Source organism: Bos indicus x Bos taurus, chromosome 6 (assembly GCF_003369695.1).
Source record: "Bos indicus x Bos taurus breed Angus x Brahman F1 hybrid chromosome 6, Bos_hybrid_MaternalHap_v2.0, whole genome shotgun sequence".
Taxonomy (NCBI): Eukaryota; Metazoa; Chordata; class Mammalia; order Artiodactyla; family Bovidae; genus Bos; species Bos indicus x Bos taurus.
In genome coordinates, this window is record NC_040081.1 from 102,009,525 (window position 1) to 102,023,480 (window position 13,956).

General features: G+C 42.5%; 1 long non-coding RNA gene across 1 annotated transcript; it reads right to left on the bottom strand.

The window, feature by feature from the left end:
• Positions 1 to 795: 795 nt before the first annotated feature.
• On the bottom strand, positions 796 to 13,736 carry LOC113894738. The gene is made up of 5 exons (XR_003511649.1): positions 13,622 to 13,736; positions 13,273 to 13,443; positions 12,346 to 12,395; positions 5,344 to 5,469; positions 796 to 1,355 (listed from the first exon to the last, which is right to left on the bottom strand). It is a non-coding gene; the product is annotated as an uncharacterized LOC113894738 (long non-coding RNA).
• Positions 13,737 to 13,956: the final 220 nt, after the last annotated feature.

Sequence of the window (13,956 nt, forward strand, 5' to 3'; positions counted from 1 at the left end):
GACTGAAGCTGCCCAGGTGGCTCAGTTGGTAAAGAATCTGCCCGCAATGCAGGAGACCTGGGTTTGATTCCTGGGTTGGGAAGATCCACTGGAGAAGGGATAGGGTACCCACTCCACTATTCTTGGGCTTCTCTGATGGCTCAGCTGGTAGAGAATCTGCCTGCAATGTGAGAGACCTGGGTTCTATCCCTGGGTTGGGAAGATCCCCTGGAGAAGGGAACAGCTGTCCACTCCAGTATTCTGGCCTGGAGAATTCCATGGATTCTATAGTCCATGGGGCCGCAAAGAGTTGGACATGACTGAGCAACTTTCACTTTCATCACTTTCCCAAGTGGCACAGTGGTAAAGAATCCACCTGCCAAACAGGAGATGTGGGTTCCATCCCTGAGTCAGGAAGATCCCCTAGAGTATGAAATGGCAACCCACTCCAGTATTCTTGCCTGGAAAATTCCATGAACAGAGGAAACTGGCAGGTTACAATACAGTACACGAGGCTGCAAAGAGTCAGACACGACTTAGCACGTGCACACACACACACACACACACTCAGTTGACTATAATAATTCATGGTTGGAGAGACTGAGTCATTTATGTTTTCCTGTTGAACTCTTTTTAATATATATGAGTGATAGTCAGTCATGTCCATCTCTTTGTGACCCCATGGACTGTAGCCTGCCAGGCTCCTCTATCCATGGAATTCTCCAGGCAAGAATACTGGAGTGGGTTGCCATTTCCTTCAGGGATCTTCCCAACCCAGGGATTGAACACAGGTTCCCTGCATTGCAGGCAGATTCTTTACCATCTGAGCCACCAGGGAAGCCTACTATTAAGAGACATTTCTAAGTATAAAGACAGGTCAACTTAAAAAGTATCAGCAGGTACATGCTTGATTTTATCTTATAATCTATAGACAATACATTAGAATATGTAATGAATCATACACCTTTTCCAATATCTAACAGCATTCATTACTCTAAAACGTATATAAAGGAACAAGATCAGAAAACTTTTTGAAAAGATTATAGTTGCTTTTCTGAAGAAATGTAGTCAAATTTTTCATAAGTGTTTTGTTCCATTTTGTCAGCTTTTCTTGGGTTATATGTTAATAGTTTGAGATTCAGCAAAAAACAGCAGGAAAAGTATTTTTAGCACATGACCTTCTTCTTCATTCCTGTGGTCACCTTCCTGATGGGAAGGACTGGTCACCTCACAGCCAACTCTTCTCTCCCTCTGGACTCACATTCACAGGTGTAATTGCCCACAAGGGCCAGGAAGGACACAGAATGAATAGAGAAGGTCAGAGGCAAGAAAGCAACACTCTCGGGACGATGACGTCTGGCAGCTGACATTGGGCCCTGTGTCAGGAAGACAAGAGGAAGTGCTTGGGACTTGGGAACTGTAAAGTATGATCCATCTAAAGCAGCAGTCCCTAACGTTTTTTGGCACCAGGGACCAGCTTCATGCAAGACGATTTTTCCATGGACCAGGGTGGGGGGATGGTCTGGGGATGATTCAAGCACATTATATTATTGTGCACCTTATTTACATTCTGACTACATCAGCTCCACCTCAGATCATCAGACATTAGATTTTGGAGGTTGGGGACCCCTGATCTAAAAGGGGTCAGCTATTGTTCTACTATTGCATTCTTATTCCTATGGGGGAATAAATGTTCAGTGTTGCCAGATCATTTTACTATTTTAAAGAGAAGTCAGAAATCTGAAACTTTATATGCTCATCAAATACTGACCAAAGGGAATGGCTACCCACTCCAGTATTCTGGCCTGGAGAATTCCATGAGGTTGCAAAGAGTTGGATAGGATTGAGTGACTTTCACTTTCAGACAGTAAGGAATTCACCTGCAGTGCAGGAGAACTGGGTTCGATCCCTGGGTTGGGAAGATCCCTTGGAGAAGGGAATGGCAACTCACTCCACTATTTTTGCCTGGGAAATCCCACGGACAGAGGAGCCTGGCGGGCTACAGTCCATGGGGTCGCAAGGAGTCAGACACAACTTAGCGACTAACACTTTCAATACTTTTTAGGCCATCCATCTCCATAACTCTCCATCATGTAAAACTGAAACTCTCTACCCATTAAACAATAGCCCCCTATCCCTTCTCATCCCTCAGAGTCCTGGAACTACTATTCTACTTTCTGTCTGTACAATTCTGACTACTCTAAGTAACTCATATGAATGGAATTGCACAGTGGTAACTGTTTTTTTGTGACTGACTTATTTCACTAAGCACAATGTCCTCAAGGTTCATCCACATCAGCACGGATGTCAGAATACCCTTCCTTTTTATGGCTGGATAATATTCTGTTGTGCATCTGTATCACATTTTTGTTTATCTGTGCATCTATCAATGGACACTTGGGTTATTTCCACGTTTTTATTATTGTTTATTTTTACAGCTATAAACATGGATATACAAATATCTCTTTGATCCCTGCTTTGAATTTTTTGGTAATGTAGTCAGAAGTAGAACTGCTGGATGATATGGTAATTCAATTTTATTTATTTATTTTTGAGGACTGGAATGGCCATACTGTTTTCCACAGTAGGTATACCATTTTACATTCCCAACAATAGTGCACAAGGATTCCAATTTACCTACATCCTTGCAAACACTTCCTTTCTTTTTTAAAAAGAGAATTGCAAAATTTAAAATTTAAATAAAATTTAAAATTTATTTACTAGTTTATTTTTGGCTGTGCAACAATGCATGTGAGATATTCCTTGACCAAGGGTCGAACCTGGGCCCCTGCACTGGGACTGCAGGGTCTTAACCACTGAACCACCAGGGAAGTCTCTGTTATTTTCTTTTTGGATAGCAGCCATCCTAATGGGTGTGGAGTGAATAGCATACTAGTTTTGATAAGATGCTTAGATTATCTGATGCAGAGGAAGTGCTTTGTCCGTATTTGTCCTGCACTAGAATGTGTTGGTTCAGGAGACGTAGCATATTACTGTGCCCCTAACGCTTCCCATCTCTGGTATTGTCCTGTGTCAGAGGGGAAGAGAGTATTATTTTTTTTCTTTGGAATCTATCACTTTTCATCAGGTGATACAGTTATATGTATATAAGTCCCTATCTCCCCTGAAAGTGAAAGCAAATTCGCTCAGTTGTGTCTGACTGTAACCCTCCAGATTCCTCCATCCAGGAAGCCCAAATTGAGATAAGCCAAATGTAATTAAGGAAGGGTAATACACAAGGAATGATCAGACCTCTCATGTATTTTCATCAAATCTTCTGCCAGTTTTAACTCAAATGTTGTTTTAAGAAACTGTTAAACATCCTGCCACTTAAAAAAAAATTGGTCTGATGTTCTAGAATGACTGATGGGGTGATTCTAAGATTACCTGACTTGAGAAAAGGAATATGATTTCTCATTTGCCTTACTATGCTCCTGTAGTGTACCTGAAAGCCAGTAAACTTGAAAGTGGCCACAAGAGGGGAGTATGAACCACTGTCATCTTTCACAAACAAATGAGAGGAACTGAAGAATTCTCCAGCTGAACGCATGCTTCCTTCAGAGCAACAGTCAACTGAACAATCATGCTCCTTTCAGCTGATGGTCAGAGGATGAGTGTGGCTTTGCCCTTTCTATGTTCGCAGAGAATATAACCTTCAGCTCTCCGCTGTCTATTTACACTTTAATCCTGACTGCAAGAAATATTTGTGGGAAGAGGACCTGAAGGACAAGCAACCCTCTCTCTCAGTTTTGCTGACGTTATGTTACCTTTGCATTAAGCCAGAACCCTGAGAAACCTGCACTCATAGATCACCTTGTTCTGCTCCCCTTAAGAATTGTTTATATTGACAAATATATGGACATGAAAGAGGGGATGGGGTGGGGTGGGATGAACTGGGAGATTGGGATTAACATATATACACTGCAAGCAAAATGTATAAAATAGGTAATTAATAAGAGCTTACTGTATAGCACAGGGAACTCTACTCAATGCTCTGTGGTGACCTAAATGGGAAGAAAATTAAAAAAAAAGAGGGGGTATATATTCTATATGTATGGGGCTTCCCAGGTGGCTCAGTGGGTAGAGAATCTACCTGCAATGCAGGAGATGCAGGCAGATGTGAGTTTGATCCCCAGGTCGGCAGGAGGCATGGAAACACACTCCAGTATTCCTGCCTGGAGAATCCCGTGGACAGAGGAGCCTGGCAGACTGTAGTCCACAGGGTCACAAAGAGTTGGACATGACTGAAGCAACTTTGCATGCATGCATAGGCTTATATTTAGGGATACTTTAAGAGACAGCTGTTTAAAATGTATTATTATATCAACATAAAGATATTGCCTGAAAATTCACACAATGCTCTGTTTTTGAGGGCCTATGGGAGAAAATTTATTCAAAACTCAGAACATAGGAAAAGCTGTGTTTTGCCTGAAAAACTTGTTTGCTTTTCCTCAATGACTTTGTAAATGCTTTAATGTATCATCTTTCTCTCTTTCCCTGTGCCAGGAGCCTTCTTTTATCCAACAGGTATCTATGAAGCACCCCTTCTGTGCCAGCTGTGATGGGGAGTGCAAGTAGGGGATTTCTGTCCTCGTGAAGCCTGCAGCTTAGTGGAGGGGACAGATATTCATTAATCATACAGGTCAGTGTGTAAACTGAAAAGGGCGATGAAGGAAAGGAAGCTTTATAGCATGACGTTTGTAAGGGGGACTGGACTTAATTTGCAGACGTGCCCTTTGGACCTGCGGATGAGTAGGAATGGCCTGAGGTGAGGGGTGGGGTTGGAGGGGTGGGGCACTGGCATTCCTGACCGAAGGGAGCAGCATCGTGCATCCTGGCAACTGGAAGGTAAGTTCCAGGAGGGCTGAAGTGTAGATACAGGTGGGGAAGGGATGAGGCCGGGCTTGAGAGGACACCGAGGTTTGGGTGGTCTTTCATGTGTGACCAGTCGCTTTAGTCGTGTCCGACTCTGTGACCCTCTGGACTGCAGCCCTCCGGGCTCTTCTGTCCATGGGATTCTCCAGGCAAGAATACCGGAGAGGGTTGCCATGCCCTCCTCCAGGGAAATCTTCCTGACCACACTGGGACGGAACCAGTGTCTCCTGCATCTCCTGTACTGCAGGTAGACTCCACCCTGGGCTCACCCAGGCTTCTGTTTCACCCTCTATCTTGTGTGTGTGTCATCTTTTCACAACAAAAACATTTTGGTTTTTGTGGAACAAGATGGGGGATAAATTAAACGTCATTATTCTCGTACTTGCATTGCATTACCAACTGCCTCCATCAGACGTTACATGAAAAACAATCTCACACACGTATCACGACTCCATCAAGGCTCACTCGTGTACATGGGGTTTCACTCACAGACACAGGTGTTCAGGTCCCTCTGAGTGAACCCGTGGGCTTGAGAACAGATTGGCTTTGCTCTGATGGCATCCCGAGTGATTCCTCCTTTGCAGCACATCAGGATCAAGAATTAGAGAGTTCTTCCTAGAAGACAGGTTTATATACAATTTAGAAATAATACCCCTGCCTTCTGGTTTTGTTAAGTGTTACCGTCCTCAGCCTCTTAAAAACACACAGGAACAAACAGGCCGAGTGAATAAGAAGGCGGTATTCTATAGTTGCTTTTTGATTATAAGCCTTCACTCTGCCAGCTGGGCTGAGGATTAGAAAAGCGTTGGTGAAAGAGTCTTAGAGGAAACCCCTGTGGCTGGTGTTCTTGAATTGGTCACTCCAGTTCTCGGCATTGAGTTGAAACAAGACTTTCATGGGAACAAAACAAAACATGTGTCAGTGTTGCTACCTTTCTGAACACTTGTGTGTGTGTGTGTGTGTGTGCGTGCATGTGTGTGTTAAGTTGCTTCAGTCCTGTCCAACTCTGTGCAACCCTATGGACTGTAGTCCACCAGGCTCCTCTGTCCACGGGATTCTCCAGGCAAGAATACTGGAGCAGGTTGCCTTGCTCTCCTCGAGGGTCTCTTCCTGACCCAGAAATTGAATCACTGTCTCTTATGTCTCCTGCATTGGCAGGTGGGTTCTTTACCATAAGAGCTACCTGGGAAGCCCTTTCTGAGCCCTCACTTACTGTTCTAAAACACCCTTCATTTAAGCGAGGGGGAAACAAAGGAGAAAAGAGGAAAAGGAATTGGAGAGACCAGTTGAGAGTGGTTAGAAATGGAGTAACTCCCTCATTCTGTTTTAATGAGACCAGTCTCCTTCCTGAGCTTCTAAACACACCTGACACAGTGATGCCACAGGACTTTGGCACTTGCTGCTGCCTCTGCCTGGAATGCTCTTCCTGTCTATGACCAAGTGTCTGACTTGTTCACCTCCTTCTATTTGCTTTTATTTTTAATTGGAGGATAATTGCTTTGCACTGTGGTATTGATTTCTGCTGTACAACTTGTATCAGCAGCCAGAAGTATCTATGCATCCCCTCCCTCTTGAGGCTCCTCCCCACCCACCCCACCCCTCTAGGTCATCACGGAGCACCGAGCTGAGCTCCCTGTGCCATATAGCAGCTTCCCACTAGTTACCTATTTTATGCATGGTACTGTATATATGCCAATGCTATTCTCTCAATTGTCACACCTTCTCCTTCCCCCACTGTGTCCGCAAGTCTGTTCTCTACATCCTCATCTCTATTCCTGCCCTGCAAATAGATTCATCACTACCATTTTTTAGATTCCATACTGCACTGTGCTTAGTCGCTCAGTACTGTCCGACTCTGCAACCCCATGGACTGTAGCCCACCAGGCTTCTCTGTCCATGGGGATGCTCCAGGCAAGAACACTGGAGTGGGTTGCCATGCCCTCCTCCAGGGGATCTTCCCAACCCAGGGATCCCACATTACAGGTGGATTCTTTACCATCTGAATCACCAGGGAAGCCCAAGAATACTGTAGTGGGTAGCCTATCCCTTCAGGGGATCTTCCAGATCAGGAAACAAACTGGGACCTCCTGCCTTGCAGGCGGATTCTTTACCAGCTGAGCTATCAGGGAAGCCCTTAGATTCCATTTATATGTGTTAATATATTAATACGATATTTGTTTTTCTCTTTCTGACTTACTTCACTCTGTATAACAGGCTCTAGATTCATCCATCTCACTAGAACTGACTCAAATTCATTCCTTTTTATGGCTGAGTAATCCTTCTAGTGTTTGATAGAATGTTACCTTCTCATTGAGCCTCACCTTGATCATCTCATTTTAAATTGATGGCCCTCTTGAACTCCTTGTTCCTTTCACCCTATTTCAGAAGTCAACAAACTATGACCCCCTGTTTTTGTAAATAAAGTTTTCTTAGAACACAATCGGATTCATTTTTTAATGTCTTGACTATGGCTGATTTTGCCCTACAATGGCAGAGGGAGAAACACTGTGGCCTGAAAAGTGCACAGTAAGTCTTCAATAGCTGTTGAATGAATGAATGAGTATAAAGTGTTCCACAAAGATTAGACAGTTAGTTACAATTATCATTATTATTTTCATGCATCTACAACTTTTCATAAGGGGAGGATATCCATTACACCGGCATATATTCTCAACCTAACATGTAGAAAGTTGTGACTATCACAACTTTCTCACCTGCTGCAGGAAGCATGCTCTTATAGGTTTGCCTCTGACCCTTATATACCTGCTTACCACTGCTAGAACACCTACACGATCTCAAAATAAACACCAGAGGAAAAGTCTTTTATATAAAAGTAAACATCTTTTGCAGCTCGAAGATGTTTGGGTTTTGTTGGGGAAGTACTATTTTCATGTTCAGACAGAGGAATGTCTATTTTTACACTACAGCCAGACAAGACTTAACCATTGAGCCAAATGGGTAGGTGTGTTTTCAAACTATGTCTTTATTTCACTAAAAAGAAGAAGGAAAGGGACAAGTTCACCTTTTGACCAAGGAAAGAAAATATTCAGCCTTCCGGTTCCTTCAGCAATTGATACTTTTTTTTTTTTTTTTACATGAATTACATTTCTTGATCACATCAGCAAACACCAATTTATATAAAATAGTGTCTTTTCTATGCAAAATATCCACGTGGTCACTGCAAAGGCATTAATTGGATCCCATCTAAGCAGAATTATGAAATTTCTTTTTTATTTCTGTTGACCTTTTAATCAGTTATAGTTTTCAAAATTACATACATATCATCAGACTCCTTTTTGTTTTTGACTGTTCTTTGAGGGTGAGCATGAGCTAAGAATTATGTATAGTACCATAGGGTCACTCTCTGACAACTAGTCAATCCCAAAGGAAATCAACCCTGAATATTTATTGGAAGGACTGATGCTGAAACTGAAGCTCCAATACTTTGGCCACTTGATGTAAAGAGCTGACTCATTGGAAAAGACCCTGATGCTGGGAAAGATTGAAGGCAAAAGGAGAAGACGGCAACAGAGGATGAGATGGTTGGATGGCATCACTGGCTCAATGGACATGAAATTGAGCAAACTCTGGGAGATAGTGAAGGACAGAGGAGCCTGGCATGCTGCAGTCCATAGAATCCCAAAGAGTTGGACATGACTTAGTGACTGAACAGCAATAACAATAGCAACTAGTCTCCACTGGAGGGGATTTTTCATTTAGCAAAGTCTGGAGACATTTTTCATTTTCATGACTGGGAAGGCACTAATAGAAATCTTAGTGCAACTTTGCATCAGCCAGGGATGTTATTAAACATTCTACAATGCCAAAGATAGGATCCCTCTACCCCCAACATCCCAACAAAGGATTTTCCTGTCCAAAATGTTTGTTGTACTGAGGTTGCAAAACCCTGCCCTATAACATGGTTAGCGTTTTCCTTTTTCCTTCCCAAGCCATTTGCTTTCTTGTTGCCTTGGTGATGTCATCATATGCAACTTAGGTTAATAACAGCTGCACATCTCGTCCTTCCCTGGGAGGAAGTAATGACCATAAAATGCTGTAAACCATTCAAACACTAAAAATCCCTAACAATGAGAATTATTACTCTTTGTTAAGAGAGAGAATTACTTGTCTCCAGATTTTGTGGCTCTATTGCTTCAGGACTTCTTTAAAAAGTTTAAATAATTTAGAGACACTTAAAATCTCTATGTCTGTTGTCCCTTTGTGGGGTCACAGAGAGAAGGTCACAGGACACAGAGTGCAGAAATCCATGGAAGAAACCCACAGCTAGAGTGCTTGTGTTTTTCGGACTCTCCGTGGCTGCTCTGTCCCAGCGTTTTCCTTCCTCTCTGTCCTCATTCCTGGCCCCTTTCTTTCCCTGAAGGATAGCTTTCTTCCAACCTCTCATCCCTTCTCCCTTAATTCAGTGGTTATTTCATCAACTATCTTCTGTTACTCAAGCATTCCCTTGAGGTCTCAGCCTTCACTCAAGAAGCTTGCCGGCACTTTTTCCTGAACAAATATAGTGTCCTTACAAGACAAATTTAGATAAAGAAACTCTTCTTTGTCTTAATGTAAATGTTTTCCCTTGAATGTATATTAGTTTGATCCCATCTCATCCTTTCTATTCAAGTGATGGGTAAATAGCGAATTGCACAAAAAATGAAAACCAGAGAAAAGAATCTCTTCACTTAAATATTAACTTGGGGCTGAAAAGAGAAGTTTGTGGCTTTAAACCTTATGGCTCAGACAGTAAAGAATCTGCCTGCAATGCAAGAGACCTGGGTTCAATCCCTGGGTCAGGAAGATCCCCTGGAGAAGGGAGTAGCTGTCCACTCCAGTATTTTTGCCTGGAGAATCCCATGGACAGAGGAGCCTGGCAGGCTACAGTCCATGGGGTTGCAAAGAGTCAGATACCACTGAGTGACTAACACTTTCACTTTCTAATGTCTACTAAATCTAAATTGTCAAGTTTCTATTGGAAGAAATCATGTTTGCTTGTTAATCTTTTTTATTTTCTTTCTTTTAATTAAAAAAAAATTTTTTTTTAAGCTTTGGCTGGGCCTTCACAGCAGTGCACAGGATTCTCTAGTTGTAGCATGCAGGCAATCCATAGCATGCAGTATCTTAGTTCACCAACCATGGTTTGAACCTGTGTCCCCTGTATTGAAAGGTGGATTCTTAATCATTGGACCAAGAAGGAAGTCCTTGTTTGTTTGTTAATTTTCTAGAGGTCTTAGGTTCATTGGGACATAGAACACGCATGGTAACAGTGGCTTCTACATGAATGGAGATCAAACTTGAAGGGTTGGAACCTTCTAGCTTCAACATACAGAACATCTTCTCAAAGAGTTATGCAGACTAAAAGAATATATTTTAAGATGGACTTATGTGCCTTATGTACCAGGCTTCCCTGGTAGCTCAGACGATAAAGAATCTGCCTGCAAGGCAGGAGACCCAGGTTTGATCCCTGGGTTGGGAAGATCCCCTGGAGAAGGGAATGGCAACCCACTTCAGTATTCTTGCCTAGAGAATTCCATGGACTGAGGGGCCTGGCGGGCTTTAGTCCATGGGGTCACAAAGAGTCAGACACGACTGAATGACTAACACTTACACTTATGTGCCTTTCTAGTTAAGTTGCCTAAAAGTTTTTAAGGGAGATTAGTGACTAGCATCCAGTACAAGGCTCTTTCCTAGCAAACTGGAAACACTTTGGATGTGGAAATTGCATTGGTAATGTCATTGGCCCTCCCACTCTGTTATTTTTTAGGTTTTTATATGTTTCCTTGAAAAAGGATGTATGGATATGAGAGTTGAACCGTAAAGAAAGCTAAGTGTCAAAGAATTGATGCTTTTGAACGGTGGTGTTGGAGAAGACTCTTGAGAGTCCCTTGGACAGCAAGGAGATCAAATCAGTCCATCCTAAAGGAAATCAGTCTGAATATTCATTGAAAGGACTGATGCTGAAGCTGAAGCTCCAATACTTTGGCCACCTGATGTGAAGAACTGACTCATTGGAAAAGACCCCAATGCTGGCAAAGATTGAAGACAGAAGGATAAAGGGATGACAGAGGATGAGATGGTTGGATAGCATCATCAACTCAGTGGACATGGGTTTGAACTCACAGGGAGTTGGTGATAGACAGGGAAGCCTGGTGCACCGCAGTCCATGGGGTTGCAAAGAGCTGGACGTGACTGAGTGACTGATCTGAAGTAAACTTGAAAAAGGAGAAATCTTCTGTCTAGATCAATTAAATTCAAGAGGAAATGGGATTTACTTTCTATTTGCATTCATTTCACATCTAGATTTCTGGTGTTGGCCTGCAAGGTCCAGAGGCTATGATGACCATGGTCTCGTTGACCTCATCTAGGGCTCCTCTCCCCTCACAGGATCACTCTGCTTTGGAATGCAGGCCTCCTCACTGCTCTTTAAACCCTTCAGACACACTCTGACCCAGGGCCTTTGTACTTGCTCTTTCTCAAGCCTGGAATGTTCTTTTCTTGCTTATCCACTTGGCTCATTCTCTGACAACCTCAAGTCCTTGCTGCAGTTTCTCCTCCAGGAGACCTCTTCTGAATGCTTTATTTAATATCAAAAACCACACCTTTAATTTCACCCCTCAGCTGTCTCGATCCTTCTCTCCTCTCCTGCTCAACATCTGTCCATTTTTACACAACAGTTACAAACTTTTAACGAGCTAAATAATCACTCTTTTTTTTTGGCTGTACCACGTGGCATGTGGGATCTTAGTTCCCCAACCACGATTGAACCCATGCCCCCTGCAGTGGAAGTACGGTGGCATCTTAACCAGTGGACAGCCAGGGAAGTCCAGTAATTTATTTATTTATGATGCAATGTGTTTATTTTCGGTCTGCCTCTGCTGGAATGTAAATTTCTCAAGGGCTTAGATTTTTGTTCTGCTCACTAGTGGGTCTCAAGAGCCTAGATCTGTGCCCAGCTCACAGTAGCCATGTCTTTCATATTTGATGAATAAAAGAGTGAGTTGGTTAAAATATAGCTAGGTACAGAGTTGTAGTTAGGGCAGGGGCTTAATGAGGAACTTCTGAGTGTCAAGAGGGCAGCTCAAAGACACTCTGAAAACAAGGACAGAAGGAAGACAGAGATGGAGCAGAGCGGTGATATATATTGCACTGCATGAATTTTCCGAGGGTTGATTTTGATGGGTATCTGAGATGCAGGAAAATGCTTGGATATTTTTGCAAGAAATTGCAATGGTGTGGCTGAAAAATTTCCTGTCACTCACTGAATCTCTCATACCTTCCACATCTCTACACCCAACCTCCTTGCTCATACCTGCAGCAGGCCATCTGGTTTTATTTTTATCATCAGACAAAGATGACAAACTCAAGATATCCCTGGATATGATCTCAAATATCTCTCAGGCCCACAATGAGACAAAACAACTTCATCTTTACCAGACACAAGACAAAGATGACTCATCAGACAAAACAAATCTAGTGTTACAGACCCACCTGTTCACTCCTGGGAAGCTGTTTGAACTTCATATCCCAGTGTGCACTGGCTGAATTAGAAGGCAGGAGGGAAAGAGGATTAGAAGACAACAAGGTTATATTAGTTTATGCGTTCTTCCCCAGGACAGGGGTGCTCCTAGGGAGCACAGCTCTGAGCCTGAGCTCTGGATTAGTCTGGGGGACAGGAATTAGACTGCCAGGGCTTAAATCTTGGATCCATTATTATTAGTGCCATGAGGCATGTGGGATCTTAGTTCTCCAACCAGGGTTCAAACCGGTGCCCCTGCTTTGGAAGCACGGAGTCACAACCACTGGACCACCAAAGAAGTCCTGTGGCTCCATTATTTGAGAGCTGTGTGACTTAGGAAAGTTATTAACCTTTTTAATCTCAGTTTTGCCACTGTGAATAATACCAAGAGGTTATATGAGGCTAGAATGAGCTAATAAATATGCAAAGTATCTATCATGGTGCCTTAATAAAGGGTAGCTCTTAGGTACGTATACTATAGGCAGCCATTAAAATTAAAATTCTGGCTTTGTTACTTACTTGCTAGGCAACTTGGGACAAGATGCTTCACCTTACTTTGCTTCTGCTTCATTTTCAAGAGGCAAATTACTGCAAAGGACTTTTATAAGGATCCAACAAAATGGCATAGACAAATAAGTTAGGGAAAACCTGACATATAACAAGTGTGCCATAAAAGACATCTTCTCTAATTTGACACTACAATTACTACTATTACTATTATTGTAACCACTGCATCTACCTTTGTTTTATTACTAGGCAATGTGACAAGTTTGGAGAAAAGAAAAAACCCATAAACTTTACTCTTTAACAGTCTTCTGCTTATAGTTTTAAAAAACTTTCTTGCTCTTTCCTATCCATTTATATATTTTTTTGTTTATCAATGAAGAGCAATCACTTACCAACAGAAATTAGTGAATGTTAGCAAGACGTTAGAGGAAGAGGATGCACTTCATATTCTTGACTCTAGAAGCAGTCTTGAAATGCCTTGGGTTGTCATTTGAATAGCATCTTTGAGGGCAGAAGTTCCTGTTTTCCAGGTCATTTCCTTTGGACTTGGACTTGGTGACATACTGGAAATAATGAAAGGGATGGGGAGCTGGTTATAATTGAGGAATCACTAGTCATTGCAAGAGAGATGATGAGTTGTCTACAAATATCTATTCTGCCCCTTTTCCTTTAATATTAAAACTCCTGAGTCATAGCTGGAGACTCTGCTTTTCAGCTGGAGACTCTATTTCCGAAATTCACCTGCAGCCAGCTGTGCCCTTATGACTAAGTTCTTGACAATGGAATGGCAGCAGAAGTGATAGTGTGCCAGTTCCAGGTCATACCCCTTCAAGAAATGGCTATTGCACACTTTGGGCTTCCTTGGTGGCTGAGACGGTAAAGAATGTGCCTGGACGGGACGCAGCGGCTGAACAACAAGAAAGCGAGGAGAGGAGGAAATGCTTTAATTAGAGTAGTTCCACTTTTATCTGTTTATACCTCTGGGAAGATTTCTTATAGAGAGTTTCTGGGATAAAGTTTGAAAACCACTTCTGAAAGTTTACAGAAATTTCTTGAGACACTAAAAATCAAATCGT